This window comes from Sturnus vulgaris, chromosome 7, assembly GCF_052056855.1.
Source record: "Sturnus vulgaris isolate bStuVul1 chromosome 7, bStuVul1.hap1, whole genome shotgun sequence".
Lineage (NCBI taxonomy): Eukaryota > Metazoa > Chordata > Aves > Passeriformes > Sturnidae > Sturnus > Sturnus vulgaris.
Genome location: NC_142249.1, coordinates 34,431,465 through 34,450,502, shown reverse-complemented (window position 1 = coordinate 34,450,502; position 19,038 = coordinate 34,431,465). Strand labels below are relative to the sequence as shown.

Here is a 19,038-nt window from a genome sequence, read left to right as displayed (position 1 = left end):
GGGGTAATTGCCATGAGCCATCAGGGCCTTCAACCCCTTAAAGAGCAGCTGATGTGATTTACCTGCCCTCTGGCTGAGGTCTCCCTAGGGCTGCAAGGGACCTGAGACAGGTCTTTTGAGAGCAGTGTCAGGGTCACTTGTCACTTGTACCTGCAGCTGAAATGATAAAAGAGGTGTTTGTGCGAGCAGGGAGTGACAAAGCTGGATCCTTCCATGCACTCCTGGCTACTGAGGATGTTCCTTACACAGCTGGGAAAGGACACCTGGAAGTTTGGGATAGCCATGGGGCAGAGCTGAAGGTGTAGCCACAAGCTGTGGGAAGGACTGGACACCTTTGAGCAAACTGCAGTCCCTGACCATTGCAGGGAACTTGGAGCGAGATATCTGTAGGGGCCCTTCCAACCCAAACCATTCTGGGATTCCATGACTCAAATGTCATGTCGTGTTGCTAAACTGGAAATTTGTAGAAGATTTTTAAAACAAATGGTTATGTTAAATCCCCCCCCATATCTGTGAGAATTAGATGTTGCTAGTTTCAATGAGTAGTTTTGTTTCAAAGGAATTCCTTAGGGAATAAAATGAATGAGATTTTCTCATTTTTGTATCAATGCTTCCGTTAAATATTTATGAATAGAAGCTTCTCTGTTGTACTTTGAAGTCAGCCTGTTTCTCAGATATGTATTAGTGTCCAGATCTGTCACTATAACATCCTGAATCCTTTAATTAGGTTTGCCAGTTAATGAGTAAACTAAAGTTGTTTCATCAGATGTTTCTTTGAGACAGAAAAGATGCTTCCTTGATGTTTTGAGTTATTTACATTTTCTGCAATGCAAATTCTAGACATAGCCTTTCAGAAGGCTAAATGAGCTTGAAAAATAGAGGTCATATCAAAGTGATGTAGGGCTGAGTCTTGCTTCTATTGGCTTTATGTTGTTTTTAGGTAAAAAATATTCAGAATTGAAAACTCCTTCAGCTCAAGGAGTTCACATGGTAGCAATTACTATGTGACTTCCCTCTTATGTGGAAACAGATCCTTCCTCCCTGCCTTCTTCTTTTTCTTTCTTTCTCCTTATTTTCCACATTTTTTTTATCCAGATATTACAATATAAGATTACCATAAATGAACAATCTAAAAATACTTAATTGATATGCCTCTCTACATTTTCTAGCAGGAGCTGTAGCGTTTTATAGCAAGACCATCATGTCTGTGGATGGAAAGCCTTTGCAGGGCTGTTGCCTGTGGTATGAAACAGCATAGCTAATGCTTGAAACAGTCAGACAGTCAGCGTGTGGTCAGGCTGCCTGCTCCTGACTGGGCATGTGCCAAAAAACCATAAAAAATTAAACCAAATATGCAAGTTTTTATACTGTATGTGAGCAAGTACTCTTCCTCTGAGTTCTACCATATGTGTTGTTTCAAGGAACATTTGAATGAAAAAAATGCTGTTTTGGCTCATCTAAGGGCCCTGAAGGTCCAAAAATTAGCAGCATTTCTAAACTTGTCTAGATTCAAAGATATTTAAATTTAAAATATTTAAAAGCAGCAGAAGGCTTGTGGACCTTTCCAAAAGAGGAGCAGAGGGGTTGCAGGCAAAAACCCCTTTGGAGTTTGGAAAATATCAAGTATCTTTTAAAAAAACTCGGCCTAATTAAAGTTTATTTGACTGAAAATGGTGATGAAACACCTAGTGTACAGTGTATGAGGGTGCTGGTTTTGACGTTAAAGATATAAAACAAATTTAAAGTACCATAAAAATCATAGTGCTTTGTAAAATGTAACTAGAATGACATTTTCCTTCCTCTTCCTGGGACTACCAGAGTCTGACTTCTAAAACTCATGTTACTGCCTTAGAGTTTTTGCAAACACAGCCACCTCATGGGATCCCTTCTGAGGATATCTCTTGGATATGAAAATGATGTTTTCTTTAGACTCAAACCCATGGCAGCCCTGAAGGTATTTTTGGTTACTTTTCATCAGAAACAGGAGACTTAAAAACCAAGAAACAACGCTTAGAATTCTTCTAAAAGTGACATAATTTCCAGCTTCCAAGGAGGAATTAGCCTCAGGATTGGATGAAATTGGTTTAATGTTTTCCCCTCAGCTGGCTGCTCAAGGTTTATGTCAGGAGGAGTTTCTGGTGCTCCAGCTGTACCAACTTCAGCCAACTCATCCCATCACACTGCAACCCACCCAGTGCAGCCACAGGTTTACGCTGCTGGATGCCCATTAAAGAGTCTTGGTTTAATTCTTGGTATACAGCAAATTAATTACTTAATTGAGAGATAAATAAAGTCTAAGAAAATTTCAAAAAATGAGCAACCCTTGCATGGATCTGGAGTTTGCTCTTCTGTGATAAAAGAATTCACATTTCCAGTTCTGAAAAAGGGGGAACCTCCTCCACTGCCAAATAATGTATCAGGTGCAGTAAAATGCAGATGGTTGAAATATTCTAGAGTATTTCAGAAGTAGAAAGAATTTCCAAAGGAAACAGAATTTGTGTAGAAGCAGCTATGGCTGTAATGGACATGTTTTGGGCAGTCCTGTGTCACTACTGAGTAGCTGTCCAGGAAAGTAAAACTGAAGCCAGATTTCTTAAGATGATTAAAAATAACACATGCACAATCTTTAATATGCGACTAATTAGAGAGGTGCCTGTGTTTAAAGCATCAACAGATACTGCAAAACTGTGCTCTGGAATATCTGCTGATGCCTGAGGTGGCATAGAGGGGCTGAGCCAGAGGCAGACAGAAAAGGCAGGCACAAAAACCCCCCAGTGTTTTCATATATGCAAATAATGCATTAGCTTTCCATGAGGAATTTGTGGGGAAATTAGCATCCAGGTCACCAAACTTCATGTTTTTGTCCCAGGCTGGTCTGCTGGGGGAATAGAGGTGGCTGTCACCAGTGCCACCCTCATGCTGCTCTGTGGATGGTTGTCATTAGTGATTACAACTTTCATGTCTTTAATTGCTGAGATGCTTTAATGCAGTCTGATACTAAATGAACGTAAGGCTCTGTGGATTCTCATTTGTGCTTTTTTAAAAACAGGGTTTCGTAACAGAGCCTCAAAGTTCACTCTGAACTTTCTAGAAGCTGACTGTCAGTGAGTTTGGGACCAGTTTTGATCAAGACAGTTTATGGCTTTCTGGTAAACCACATGAAAATTTGAGGATTTGGAGGCATTCCCTCATACTCATTATTTCATGTCTGAAAGGAACCTCAAAGTATTAAATTTTCAGGTTACTGTTTTTTTTTTTTTTTTAAGTCCAAGTCAGTAAGTGCTTTTGTCCACAAGGGCCCTCCAAAATAGACATTATCTACATCCTAAACATAAAATAAAGCAAACAAACAAAAAGGCATACGGAGAGGAAAGTGATTTATGAAGCTTGCAAGTAAGCACTAATTTTTTTTACAGATTTGTAATACATCTAAACAAAAAGATTTTCCTAAATGCATTTGAATGGCATTACCATATAAGCCAAGTAAAAAAACAACAAAACAACAATCTGATTATCTTTCTTTTGTCTTGTGGCACTCAGGGTTTGATCCAACACAAAAATGGGAGCCAGATAAAGAGCAGCACTGAGCTAAGTGAGTAATGTAACTCATCCACTTGGTTAAAAATGTTTATCTGCACTCAAAGCTGCAACTGCCTATAAATGGCTTAGAGAAATGCCCTTGGTGAAAGCCTTAAAGCATGTGCTTAATTTAAAAATACGGATTTGCTTTGAAATGCAAAGAACATATCATAGCATAAAAGTAATTTTAGAACAATATAATTAAAAGTGCCCATGTAGTCTTTTTTTTGGCTGTGATCAACAATGATATTGTAGTCAGATCCCTTTTGCTCTTGCCAGGCAAAAGAGAAACAGTGATGGATGGAATTACTGGAAAATCTCAAGAAATGGATGTACAAATTACTAAGGGTATTTTTAGTGCTTTCCTTTGGGGTTATTGCTTCGGGAGGGAAATCTGGACTTCCACAGGTACTTGAGTGAGATATCAAAATTATGCTTGGAGTGAGGGACTACCTATAGCTACAGAGGAGGTTTATTAGGAAAAAAGGGTTTTCCCAGGACTTTTGCCATCCTTTGAGGGCTTGTAGGGAGACACATTCCGTTGCCACCCAGACTTGAGGACCATTCCCTGCAATGTGGGCTACATCCCTGCTGAGCCCCATGTTTTCCTCAAACGGGTCTGTGTCCCTGGGCTCTCAGTTTGCCTCAGTGAAGCCATTTCCTTACCTTCGGAATGCTCCTAAAGCTGAAGCCCAAAGACAAATAAAACAGACAATAAAGCATGTGGGCAATCCTTAAATAATTGTGTGCCACCAGAGACTTGTTGCAGGATATCTAACTAGGTTTACCAACATGTGAGATTTTTACTCTCTGCATTTACAAGTACCTTATAGGAATTAGCACAATGTCTTCTGAAACCTAAATGTATGAAAACTGGCTGGCACTGCTCCTGTCAGCAGCAGCAAAAGCAGAACATGAAAAATGTGGTCTCTGAGCATTTTGAGGTGAGACAAAGTGGGAGAAGAGGTGCCAAACCTCAGATGTAGATAAACTATTTCTACAGCAGTCAGCTGACAGGTTGGCACTACAATGTATTATAAATCATCCTGCCTATGAGTTAGCTAGTGGTTTCAGCTGCTTCTGGTGAAAGAAAAAGGTGCAAGCTACCATGTGCAAATAAGCTTTCATCCTGCAATGGATGAACAATACAGTACAATTTAGTTTCCTATTTTTGATGTTACTTTGCTCTGATATTATGCCAGAATCTACTGGAAAAGGAAATATCAATCTCTACACTCTAACATATAGTCAAATAGGATTTTCGAATATATAAATTGTAAACCCAGGTGGAACTGGAAGCTCATTAGCTCAGTAAAAGGTTGTTTTCAAGAAACGTTTAATAGGCTCTAACCACTAATCTTATCACTAGGTTACACTTGGTACATCTATCAGTGAAATTTAGGAAGGCTGAATAGGAGAATGTGTCTTGGGCTGACAGGAGCAGCACTGCACTGAGAAAAGAGGTGCAGTTTATAAACAACTGCTGCTTGCAAGGCAGAGGGGAAGAAAACTTCAGTATGCTCAATTAAATCAGATGAAACCTTTTGAGGAAAGCTGTCAAGTCTTCCCAGCAGGCTGGCCAGTCTCCCTGTGTTGCAAGGTCTTTTCCATAGAGCCATTTCTATTCCTTGCTGGGACAAATTAGCACTGTTGGTGCTGGGAGGATGATTTGCTGCCTTTTTGATCTGTGCCAACTATTTTTATATTCTGAGAAGGGATGAGTAAAACCACTCAAATTTTCTACAGTCTCCATTATTTTATCTGTCTTTACTTTTTCAAAACCATATATTCACATTATTCTGCAGTGTCATAAATGTGATGCTTGGAGGGTCATCCAGTCCCCTCTCCTCTCCTGTAGGCAGCAGGCTTTGAAATGTGTTTAGTTACTTTGGTCTGGTGAGTTGGGCCAGGCTGCAGCACAGGGGGGATGTGAATGCTCAGTTTGGGGTGCTCCAACAGTGATGCACAGACCCTGCCCTGCTCCTCTGACCTTACTCCAGTCAGCTGAAATTTTCATCTGCTTTACAGGCTTTTCATCCCCCAACATCCACCCTCGCCTCCTGTGTGGGGTAGGAGTGGATGTGCTGGTGAGACAGAAGCAAAGGAGTTTGCTGCAAGAGCAGGCTGTTAACCCAGAGATAGAAATAGTATCTGCACTGTTTGTCATCTAAAGTGAAACTGTTGAACATCTCTGGACCAAGATGTTTAATTTTATCTCAGTTGTACAGTAGTCTGTGCCCTCCAAGACACCTTAATACGCTGTGAAATCTTTAATTTTGATGCCACCAGACAGACTTCTCTCCTAAAGTCTGGGTTCCTGGGCTGTGCTATAAAAAATTAGAGAGGAAGAAAGAAAAAGAGGTTTAAAACACTTTTTTAGGACTGCTATCCTGTGAAACTTTAAGGGATTGTAAACCATATCAATAGTTACTAAAATCTTTAGTCATGAGTATTTTTTTACAGAAAATGTCAGAAAAACATCACAGAATGTGCTAACTGTAACTTGCTTTTACTGCCTGATTCTGAGAGTACATGCAAGTGTTAAAAAATGGGTATTTTAAAAGAAAACTTGGCAGCAGAATATCCAGCATTTTCAGGAGAAAATGTGTATTTCTTTTGATGTGGATCATGTGTTAGCAGGGAGGGATAATCAGAAAGTACCATAGCCACTCATATCGTATCATATTGTATAGTATCATATCTCATATAATACATACTTCTATTATAAATTATTCTCAGCAGATATGTAAAACACTTTGGTGTTACCTGTTAGTACTGTGGTATATGCCTGCAGCTGTAATTTCAGATCTTTAATGTTTATTATGTTACTGTCTCTTTTGCTATTATTAAATCTTGCCTGGTTGTTTCAAAAATTCTCCATTCTTTTTTATTCCCATATACTATTCCTGTTAGACATAGTTTATTAAAAACTCACATAATACTACATGTTAAATGGTAAAGCATGTGTAGTTTTGCTAGAAACCATGGCAGTAATTGTGTCTAGTAGTTTAGATCCCTCTCCTAGCAGGGGTATGATCACAGTAGGAATATAAAAGTCTACTATCTTTGTGTTAGAAGAGCATTCGAAAGTCATTTGGGCAAAACACTTAGCAGAGAGCACAACCCATTGCACAGGTGAGCACTCCATAAAAGCACTCTATATGTAAGCTGAGACACTAAAGAAACACTCAAGAAAAGCTTGAATTATTTATTTCTGTGTGTTACCCGTTAAAAGCACCTTAAGATCACTCCCAAACACTCCTGTCAGCAAGCACACAGTAATCTCAGGAACAGGAGGAGATGAAAGAAACACTGCTCGGGAGAGGCTTTGCAGAGTGGAAGTGCAGATAACTACTGCTTAAATGGGCCAGCACTGTCTGTCTCCAGTTCTCTAGACACTGTGGTAGGACTGAGACATTTATTTCAACTTCACAAACAATTTTGCTTTCAAATCCCCAGGCCACGATCACCACAAGACACTGTCCTCCTTTGATGCACACAGAAAACTGCACTCGGAATGGGGCTCAGCCGTGCAGTCACCCCAGACTTTGCCTCATGGCTGGGCGAGCTAAGGGACAGTCCTGTTCTTGCCCAAATGGCTGTGGAGGGGTTTGGATCCTCTCCCAGCTTCTTCCAAGAGAGAGAGGACAGGCAGCATCAGAGGCCCTGAAAGAACAGGAGTTATTTCAGTGCCTGACAGAGCCATGGCATGGGCAGCTCCTCATTCCCCCTTGTACCATTTTCAGCTTAAAACAATTCTCTGAAAAAACCTGAAAAACCTCTGCAGTTTTACTCCCCTCTAGTTGTCTGCTGGAGCCATGCAAGGTTCCCGCTGGATGTGGCAAAGAAGTTTGAAAGGTGATGAAACAGGATGCCAAAGGCAGTCACAAAGGATAATTTCTCGTGCTGGTGGCCAGGATTTGTGGCAGCATTTACTGGCAGAAGTGCAGAGCCCCTTACCTTGATTTGGTGGTACCCCTGTGGGAGGGCATGCTCACATCTGTCACCAGTCACTCTTCATGGTTTCTTCATTTCTTTGCATCAACTTGCTACTAACATTTATTTTCTTCCTTAAAAGGATAAAAAGAGTAGATCAGATGATGTATTCCTACCATATTTTTAGATTCCTTCTGTCATTTTAAATCAAAAAGAAATTAAGAGAATGAAATTTTCAGAGTCAGTTGAATGTAAATATTTATTGCTAAAAAAGTGTGAAATTCTACAATTCTAATTTCCAATTATGTGGTAACTCTCTCTTTTTTTTTTAAACTGGCTTTTTAATAGCACAGAGAGAGTGTTGCCAAAACAATTATTTGTCCCGAGCTCCAAAAATCACAGATGTGATTTACACGCTATTGAAAAATCAGTGGGACACATTTAAAGTACTGTTGTGCTTTATAAAATCCCACCAAGGATGAGGCCTTCCAGGGGTGCCCAAATATAAATTCAGCTGCTTTGGACTGTGACATCACTTTGAGGTATTTTGTTTGCTCTGTGGAGAAGGAAATGCACAGATCTGTCTTTGGCAACCTGCACTGCAGGTCTGGAGGCACTGCCTGAGCCTGCTGGTCACTCTTACATCTGTCTCGTGTTCAAGAGGAGTGTGTGGCTGTTCTGCCTTTTCTGTCAGAGCATGGTTTTATCACAGGTGATATGGCCAAGGTTGCAGGACAGCATACTGCAAAACTTGGATGGTTTTGTATGGCAATAGAAAAATAAATTCAGAAGTAAAACTGAAAGCTGGTAACCTAATCTGACCTGCTTGTAACTGAATGTCCCATTAAAATTGATGGCATTTGGTGCTGCTGAAAATCAGATAAAGCATTTGTAATGAGACTTTATAATTGGAAAATACTCATTTGTCTAAATGGGAAAGGTTTCTCTTCAGTGTGTTGCTTTGCTCGTGAATTACGAGGAAAACTTCGAAACTGTGGAAATATTTTATTTAAACAATTTTGTAAAAAAACCCCACATTTAGTATCCTCTTGTGATTCAGTTTTGTGATTAATATATTTAAAAAAATAAATCGAATTCAAATACAACATTTACAAAATACTGAAAAGAAACCCTGGCCTATTCAATGAGTGTGATTCATTACTTAGATAATACCTGAAAGCACTTGAGTTTTTCAGCTTTCTTATGCAGAAACACAAAGCCTCAGCACAAAACAAGAATAGAATATGGATTTCCTGGAAATGCTGTTGAGCTAAAGAAAGCAACTCCTCCCACCAAAGAACTCTGTGAAAGTCCCTGCTATCACTAAATCAACAGTGCACTGTAAGTTTTTCAACATGACCTTGCAGAGATTTCTTTTCCCCAGGTTCTCCAGTGACCTCTGCTCATAGGTTAAGTGAGCTGTTCTGTAATGGAAATATCCAGAAGATAAACCTGATGTATTTTTTGCACTTAACTGAAAAGAATCTATATTTCCCTTATGATTAAAAAAAAGGCAGCTGAAATTATTGCATGCAGGATGGTTTATAGACTATAAAAGAAAAATTGTGGAGAAAATTCTGTCTTCCTTTAGGTGAACAAATTTTCATCCAAAAGAAAAGCTGCACAAGTAGGTAATGAAGTAAATAAAATACAATTTGATCTACTTAGAACTTTGATTTCCAGATGTATCAGACATTTTGTTTGCAAAATTTAGCATTAAACTCTGCAAAAATTTTAAATATTCATTATTAATATTTTGAAAATATGGTAATTAACCCAACAACTGTGCATTTTTCTAACAAGTTAATGCACTACCATTGTCCTTATCTGCTCACATAGAACTTCATAATTAAAAATTGGAGAAACCAAACCTTCTGAGGTTCTGGGATTACTCACTGTCTGCATGTGGGTTTTTTACATCAAATTTAGTCACACCTAGATTGGTATCAAAAATCATAAAGGTTTTTGTGTATCACTATCATCTTCCCTGCCCATGGGTGATTCAATTGTAACTTCTCCTGAAGTGGGATTAACAGGCAGCAAGCAGTAGGGGAAAAAGCTGACGAAATTACTAAAACATGCTAAATACATATATTCTTCTTGGTGTACATTGGGGTCTCTGAACTCTGTGGAGACTTCCCTGGTTTAATCAGGTAAAAATTAGACTCACTGAATTTCGTGTTTTGCCTTGGATTCCATCTGTTTCACTAGTTTTTAAATATGGAAAATCTGTGGGGTTTATGGCTACCTGGTCTTTGAGCAGCACATCAGAGCAGGTGAATGTTTCCTGGAAAAACACCTTTAAATTTCAGCTTACGTGGCTCCTGTTCTCCCTGCCATAGAGTATGAACACTTTGTTAATGTTTGGGGAAAACAAAACAGAAATCACATAGGAATTTGTTTTTCATTAGAAATTCCAACATTTCCTACAATAAGAAAAGCAGCTCTGCTCTGGCTGACAGCTTCAGGGGAGGCAGCAATTATTGAATTAATATGCTCAATATTTTTTTCGGAGGAGCAACAGGCTCTGCTTGACTCTCAGCAGGCCAGAGGTTGCTGAGGTGGACTCCTCTGCAGGCAGTGTTGGCCCTTTTATGAAACTCTGTAAATCTTTAATGGCAGCTGTGCTCCTTTGCTTTTGCTGCCCAGTTCTTTTTCGTGTGTTTGGGTGTGCCTCTTGGTTCTGTGGGGTGATTTACATGTGTTAGTTTAGGAAATAATGCTTTGAAGGATAAGGGTTTCCTCTGTTAGCTGGAGCATTTCTCTCTAGCCATGCAGGACAACATTTGCTGTTTTATAAACGTGTCTGTGGTTCAGTGCTCTGGAAAAAGAAGGAGCAGGGAAGAGCATTTAACAGTCTTGCCACCTCCTCACCCACCTTTGAACAACATCAAAGCAGTGTTTCAAGGGGGAAAGAATAAATACTTTATTTTTGTGGAATAAATTGTAAGGACAACGGAGTCATCTGGTACTGTGGCAACAAGGGAATGTGTTTGCTTTCATGTAGATTGGAAAAAAAGGAAATAATTTCTTCTAATGAAAATGTGGGTGTCTTTTTCTTCTTTTTTGCTGACAAAATCAAGGCGATTGTGCAAACAGACGCTAAAAACGTTTTCATTCGTTATATCACTCTGTAACTAGCACCTTCATGCAATGATTTCTTAATAAGTAGTACTGGAATTTTATTGAAAAGCTTTCTGTAAATATAAGTTGATTTTTTTTCTTTTTGTATTACGTAATAGAAATCTGGAGAGGGACTTTTTACAAGGGCATGGAGTGATAGGACATGGAAGAATGACTTCAAGCTGAAAGGGAATTGGTTTAGATTGGATATAAGGAACAAATTCTTCACTATGATGGAGGTGAAGCCCTGGCACAGGCTGCCCAGAGAAGCTGTGGCTGCCCCATCCCTGGAAATTTTCAAGGCCAGGTTGGATGGGGTTTGGAGGAGCCTGGGATAGTGGAAGATGACCTCTCCCATGGCAGGGGATTAGAGCTGGATGATGTTTAGGATCCCCTCCAATCCAAAGCATTCTTAAATTTTATTCTTTACTTTGACTTAATTAGAAACTCTTTAAACTTTTAAGTAATTTTCATGTGGTAATTTAGAGGGATGCCCTAGTTAACTTGCTTCAGAATATTCTAAAAGTTGAAAAAAGAACATTGCTATTTTATGCTATACTGTGAATAAGTATTGCAGATTAAGGTCAAAACAATGTCTAACACTGCAACACCAAACATGCTAAATTTGATCACTGTATTCAGAATTTTCATTGCAGAGTCCAGGCTATTATTTAAGCAGTTAAAAAGGATCTGATGCCCATAAATTATTGTTCAAATTCATGCACAATCAAATGATAAAAATAATACTCGTGGCAGAAAATTTAGTGGTCTGGCTATAAGAGTTGTCTCATTATTAAATGTTTGGTTAAACCTTTGATCTGTGATTTTTGGCAGAAAAAATTTGACTTAAGGTTCAGGAGACTGGACTATGTCCTGATAAATTAATTAATTAGTCAAATGAGATGCTAACAAGTGATTTAAAGTACTTTTGATCTGCAAAGAATACGTGTGTACTTCCTCCAAGACAACAAATGTTTATCTTCCATCCTGTTTGGGCATCAATAAAGGTAAGTTACTTTCTGACTGCTCACCACTTGTGGTACCCAGGTGTTAGCACTGTGCTTAACTAGCCAGGCTCTCCTCCTGTACCTAACCAGGGAGTGGCCCTGAGCAGGCTGCTCCCTGCCTTGTTCCCAATTAGCAGTTTCATTTGCTAATGAGGATCACCTGGAATACTCCACATATATAACTTTGTTCTAAACGTGCTTTGCCATTTTCCTCCAGGCCTTCACCAAGGGCGTTTTCTTCTGGTAGGCAGCTTTGTTAATGTGGTGCGGAATTTGGTGCAAAATCCTCAGGTTCTGTTGTTGCTGTCCCTGAACCAGAAAATTCCTGGGAAATCTATGGACACTTCCTGCAGCCTGGGTCAGACCTGCTTGAGTGAACACGTGTGATCTTCTAAGGTACGGAACAAATGTTCCAAATTAGTTTTCATGTTCTCTTATTCTGCTTTATCAGAGCTGGTAGTTGTGAAAGTATTTGATTCATATCTTTTTTGACTTGCAGTAACTTTCTCAAAGTTATTCTACATTTCTTTTTAATTTGTGCTCAAGTAAAATAATCTACAGAATGCAGTGTAGGCAGTCCAGAGTTTCTTGTAAGATTTCTTCTCTAGTTGCTTGGGAAAAACTTTGTAGTGTGGATGTGCTTGAGGTAAGAGTTATTGTAGTGAAGAGCAAGCAGGACAGAGTTTGTTATTATGATATTCAGGGCTTATTTGGGTGAATTTCCTTGTCTTTTGATACTGCAGTAGAAGTGGGACAAAATAACCAATTTAAATGCAGCTATGCAAATAATCTTTAGCTTAAATGTGCTTAGAGTTCTGTGAATGCAGATTGTGGAGGCTGGGTGTCATTTAAAAATGCAGTGACAGAGGAATAGGAAATGTGGTAGCTAAGCCAAACTTCTGTCACTAATATTGCTACATTTAAGGGGTAATGGGAAAAATCCAGTTCTTTGTGGTATCTTACAGAGGCCTATGATAAGGAAGATAACAAGGACAGCTTATTATATATAAACTTGATGCTTCCAGCTTGGAAAAAACTTCTCATAAAACCAAGTGAGATTATCTGGCTGCTGAAGAGATAAGGTGTCTGTTTTTGGTTGTGGGTCATGTAAAAAGATAACAGGATTGAACATTAGGTTTACTGAAAACTTAAACTTTTGCTTAAGTTCTGAAGGTGAAAGCTTCTATTTCAATATTCTTTGTCAAGAGTTTGTATGCTGTATAATGCTAATTTTACTCTGAAATATGGAATAACTCAGGGAAGGACAGGGCCATTTGGCAGGGACAGGTGTTTGTTGTTTTGACTCGAGGTGTAGCTTTATATCTAATTCTCTGCAAATCCAGATACCACTAAATTTATCTGCTGCTCTTTATTTCTGAAGCTTTAAAATCAAAGTTTTTTGTGATTGGTGCATGCTAGGTGCCAAGAAAGGACAAAGCTTCTCTGTTGTGTTCTTAGTACAGCTGCAGTCTGAAACAATTTCAGTGTAGTTTTGTAGAAAAATTTAGGCTCATGTATCATATGTGTGTTCATCTTACCCAGACTTTAGTTGATTGTAAAGAATGAGCTCAGTGAAAGTATGTGATAAATGGTTGAATAGATTTTGATATAAATTCAGATACATTAACAAATGCCAGAGAAAAGTTGGGCAGTTTAAATAACAGAATTCAGTATTTTCAGGAAAGAAAATGTTGTTTTGGTTTAATAATGGAAAACGAGTTTAATTCCTGTCTAGGCTTAGTTCACCATTGCTGGAAGACCTAACCAGAGTCAGTGTAAATAATATTGAAGCAGCAGTGATAACACTATAGGTGCACAGTAAACAACATCAATGAGCTGAGAAGCCACTGGAAACTACTGCAGCTGAAAAACCCTAAATCAGTGAGCTGAGCCATTGGAAACTCACAGGGCTGAAAACTCCAAATGCTGATGGAGTGTGAGAGGCTTCAGGAACCATCAGCTTGTGGTGGAGCCAAGGCTGCTGGTCATGGAGACACTGCAGCTGGCAATATCAGGGTTGTGATGCAGCTTCCCATTGACTGCTTTTGGGGTCAGTGGTGCTTAATGCTTTCATGGAAGACCTTGGCACAGAGAGGAGCATGCTGGTATGATTTGCTGAAGATGCAAAGGTAAAAGGGACTGTCAATAAGGCTAGAGATGTCCTAGAGGTAGGACTGTGTGACCTTGGTTATAGTAACAGAAAGGATGTCCAGCAGCACAGAGGCAAAGGCCCTTCTCTAGGGAGTCAATGGCAGGAATGTCAGGTATTGGCTGGGAGCTGATTTTCCTATGGGATACAGGCTTTTAGTGTACAGTAGGTGCAGTCAAGCCTTTTTATTCTTACAGTTGTCATATTTTAAGTTTATGAAGCAGGTTTTGTGATTACAACAGAGTTAATACATACTTTGTTTTTAATAATTTCTCTCATGACCAGCATAGTTATATCCTGCCTGATCCATGAGCTGTTCTGTGTGTACAAGAACAAAACCCTAATGGGGTTGAATGAAGCAAGGAACCCTCCTTGTAGTTACCTGTGAGACAGGAAGGGAAAGAGAGCAAAAGCAAGGAAAGAAAATTCAGCATTCTCATGCTTGGTTTCAGTTGGCAGCTCATCAGCTCATTTGAATATTAGCTGAACATATGTTTTTCTCCCCATCAAGATCAGAGGGTTCCTGCAAGAGCTCTAGGAAAGCTTTGGGCTGCACTTCAATGCTCTCCTCCCCAGACACTTGGTGCTCACAAACACCAGGGCAGTTCTCAGATGGGCTCTCCATGGACTCGGTGCCTGCAGCAGGGTCTGCTGGCTCCTCTGTGGCCCCTGGAGGAGGATGAATACCCACCCAGGCACCTGGAGCTGCTCCCCTGCCTGACCCAGCTGCAGGGCTGGCTTCCACACTTCCCCCTCACTGCTGGGCGATGTTTTGCCCTTTTGCAAATAACGTTTCCCTGAGGTGTCTGAGCTGTGCCCTGGGTGGGGCTGCTGCAGAACTGACCTTTCTTCAGGGTATACACTGCCAGCACAGCACACTGGCAAAAGGAATTTGGGGGATCCTTGGTACTCAGGTGTGTGCCTCAGACTGTTTTTGGCAGATCAGGAGAGGGGACACTCAGGGAACACTGTGCCCTCCTCAGCTTTGGGGCAGGAACTGTCCCAGAGAGTGTGAGACCATAGATTGCTTGTCCTCTGCCCTGATGCTGCAGACTAAGGAAAAGGCAGATGCAAGTTCAGCTTGCACTGAGTAAAAAAACTAACAAAACAGGACTGTAACTTAAGCTGCAGTGATATGTGTGTGTTACTGATATGGCCGATTTTTAGAAGCCTCTCCCCAGTAAGGCTCCTTTGGCTGCTGGGTGGTGTCTGGTGGCCAGTCCAGCTGGTAACATCTGGACTTTTTATCAGGACAGGACAAGGAGTTGTGGTTTTAAACTGAAAGAGAGTAGATTTAAATTTGGTACAAGGATGACATTCTTCCCTGTGAGGGTGAAGAGGCCCTGGCACAGGGTGCCCAGAGAAGCTGTGGCTGCCCCATCCCTGGAAGTGTCCAGTGCCAGGTTGGACAGAGCTTGGAGCAACCTGTGATAATGGAAGGTGTCCCTATCCACAGCAGAGGGGGCTGGAATGATCTTTAAGGTCCTTTCCAACCTGAACTGTTCTACTCTATAATAAATGGGTCAGGAAAAAAAAGAGTGCTTCAGACTTGTTTAATATATTCGTTAATGGCCTTGACATAAATATTACGAGTGTACTTAGAGAATTTGCTGAAAATGCAAAACCAAGAAGCTCTAGAGGAATAAACCTGCTGGCCCGAGAGGCCTTGTTCAGTTTGGGATGACCTGAAATTAATTTTTCATCTTTTTTGATCATTGAACTGAAACAGTGTTTTTTCTCACTGTTCTAGCAATAATAGCATTTATTTACGATGTGCTTTCCTGCCTTTGATATAGTGCTGCTGGCAGGAGCAGAGAGGAAAGATGAACATAAATGTTCCTCTATTTCTGGAAGAAAGCAGAAGACTGAAAGGGAAGAAAGTATGTTCAAGCTAGTAAACATGATAGGGAGAAAAATGTTATATATTTTGCCAAAGCATCCCCATTTAGATTTATCACAGTGGAGAATTTTCTTCTGGAGCTATAGCCAGGTTTCCTAGGTTTGTATCAAGGTCTTTAAAAACACATGTAGCTGCTACTGTAATAATTTTAAATATCCAGTGGGAAATGTTGAAATTGCTCAACTCTAAAATTACGTGGGTGTACTTCCTCATCAGCAGTGGCCCTGTGACTACCTGGCCCCACCATCAAGCATACTTGATGGCCTTGAGTTTGGATCAGCATGCTCCTGGTTCAGCAGTCCCCTGAGATATCCCAAGTGGAATATATTTTGCTGGACAGTTCTGGGATCAGCAGAGGTGGCCAATGATGCCATGAGAACTACCACTCAGGGGGCACCCTAAAATACTATTATAGTCTTCATGGAATTTCCACTTAAAAAAAATAAGGAGCTTAGCAAGAGAAGGCTTAATTCAGTGTTGTGCAACACATGAGCTCTAAGATATGGGAGAACTTCTGATGGGCTTTCAAGGTCATTTTTCTTTATGGAGCATTTATAGTAGCTGTGTAACAATTACTGTGCAATGGATACCTGCCTTCTCTGGAGTATGCAGAATTGATTTTTTTTTTTTGTGAATTACTTATTGGATTGATTTTATGCTTAAGACAGTACTGCACAACTTAAGTGCATAAGTTAATTTGATCTCAGATACTTTGATTAATCGTGGCAACCTAAAGCTTTAGGCATATTTGTTGTGACAATTACAAGTTTGTTACAGTTTTGTTTGTTGCTTTTTTAGACTCTGAAAGAGAGGTGTGGGTGGGTGCTCACCCTGATGTTTGCTATAACTGTTAGTGGGATGGAGAGCTTGTTATTAGATTGGAAGAGGATTATACAGATATGAAAGCAAAAGACAAAATGTTTGAATCTGCAGAAAATGTGAGGAGGGCTTCAAAACAGACTGGTCACAGTGTGCAGGGTACTGAAGTATCTGTTTACTTTGCTTCCATGAAAAGTGATGGAATGGGACATTTCAGAGTGGATATTTTCACTTGGTGATTTAATGGAAGAATTTGCCAGCCATATGTTCTGAATAAGTTGCTAAATAATTCCCATTTACCCTCTGGTTTCTCTCTGGCTGGGACTGCACAATGTTCCTCTGTGGTGTGTTCCTGATAGCACCCTCACATCCAGTCACCTTCCTGCCCTCAGTCTATCCTTCCCCCACGGCATTTATACACCACTGCTGCAGGTTCCAAACACCTCAGAGTCTTCATTGCTTTCTCCTATTCCCCCATGAATTGGGCAAACACAGTTATTCTCGTTTCAGAACTACAGGACTAAGGCACTTAGAAACTACAGGCTGTAAAGTGAAAGATATTTATGCACTTTACACATTTAGGTGACTAATGTGATTTTCTAAAGCATCCAAATACATTAAGCATCCAACTCCTGCTGACTGTGATGGAAGTTAAGTACTTAACTCATCTGGATGTTGTGGTAAATTGCAGATGGCTGCCAATCTGTCTCTCTTCATATTTATTTAGATAAATTTTCGGAAACACTAGTCTAGATCACTTGCTCCCTGCTACACAGGGAGACCCCCAACTGGTAACCTATTACATTTTTTTTCTTCAACTTTTCTTTTTCATAGCAGTTGGTTATTCTACTTAGAAGTTAATTTGAAATACTTTCTCCTACAATATTATAAATATGGTACTTTAGCTATCAGGTTTCTTAGCAATTCAGCAATAGTACCACACTTGGTGTGAATTATGTTTAGATTATCTTGCTCCTTAACCACCTATTTTCTTAAGAGCATTTATCAAAGCAGTTTTTGAAGGTGTTTTAGCTAAATGCAGAGTGTACTGTTACAGTTAGGAGGAAGCAGATTTCGTACCCACTTACCTTTCTGCATAGAAGCTAGGTATCATATTTCTGTTATTTAAATAATTGTGGGATTTGATAGAGATAAAATATAATGGCTGCATTTTACAGTCCTGAATTAGTTCACTTTAGTCTGGGATGCTGCATTATTGCATCTTTACTGTGGAGTTTCTGAAAGCTCCAGAGAGCCACAGGTGTGACTTATATCTGAAAGCTCTGTGAGGCTCCTGGCCAGGTTCCCTGTGAACTTGTGTGCTCCAGCAGCTCCTCCCTGGGCATTTCAGACTTCCTTCTCCTGCCCCAAGGTGCAGCAGAGCAAGACCCCGATCCTGGGCACATCTGTTCTGGGCTCTGCATTTTGGAGGAAGAGCTCAGACCTCACTGGAGCAGCTCAGCCCTATGTGTGCATTCAATCCCCAAACGCTATGGCTGCACACATCAATGCCTGGCATTGTACCTGCATTTGTTTAGTATCGTAGATCACTTTCACAAAAAACAGTTCTTGCAGTTTTCTCGAAGTCAGAGATTCCTGACAGTGTCCAGATTCTTATTATTTCATATTCAAACATTTTAAAGTCTTTTTTCTCCTCTTTATCCACACTGTGGAAAGGACTTGAAAATTAATTCAAAGAGACTGCGACTTTGTAAAAGCTGTGCCAAGCCTCTTTATCAAGTAATAGTTTGTTTTCTAAGTGATTTAAGCATAATTGAAGTCAAAATAATTTATAGCAGCAGCATTCCTGCCGTTGAATTCAGATCTATTTATAGCCTACAGCATTAAAATTGCAATTAAAAACTCCACACTTGCTTTTAATGAAATGATCATTCATCTTCTGCTCTCCAATTAACAGACTATAATTGTACATTTTGCTAAGAAAATTTCTTTCTATGATACTGGAAATGGCTAATGCTGTATTTGATTTTAGCCACTGTCCTGGGGTGACTTTGTCATGTTGAATTGTATCCCCATTTGTCTGTTAAGCCCAGAGATAAGTTTGGTACCTTTAAGGCTGGATTTGAGAGTGAAGGAGAGGGGAGAGGAAGCGGTGGGATGTGCGAGGCCGTTGTTTTCAAAACACAGAGACAGGAGTTCCATCCTCTGCTCCTCCTGGACTGTGTCACCGTGGTGGACAGCACAGAGGGCTCTCCTTTGCTCTTTGTTAGTTCCTGACTAACTGAAGCAGAGAAGTTCCCCGGAAAGTTTTTTTTCCCCTGGAATTATTTGACCCTGCTCTGGACTGGGGGCCCGGGGCAGCACCAGGAGCTCGCACCTGCGGCCACCGGGGCCTGGCCTGGCCTGGGCATTTTCCAGCACAGAGGGACTGATAAGTTACATCCCAAATTTGCCCTAAACTGGGACAGCCACCTATAAGGCATCATTAAAAAAATCCATCTTAAAAATATTTTTGTGGGTGGCCCCTTCATGTCAAACTGAATTCACACTTCAACTTGAAATAG

At 40.1% G+C, this 19,038-nt stretch overlaps 1 protein-coding gene across 2 annotated transcripts in view; it reads left to right on the top strand.

The window, feature by feature from the left end:
* The window catches only part of DPP10 (dipeptidyl peptidase like 10), a 428,896-nt gene that overhangs the window by 15,861 nt on the left and 393,997 nt on the right, over positions 1-19,038 (top strand). Inside the window, exon 1 of one of the 2 annotated variants that reach the window (XM_088168348.1) lies at positions 11,868-12,041. The exons of the other annotated variant lie outside the window; for it this stretch is intronic. The gene's annotated coding sequence lies outside the window, so the exon portion shown is untranslated. Of the gene's footprint in view, positions 1-11,867; positions 12,042-19,038 lie in introns of those variants that run through there. 2 annotated transcript variants of the gene reach the window in all.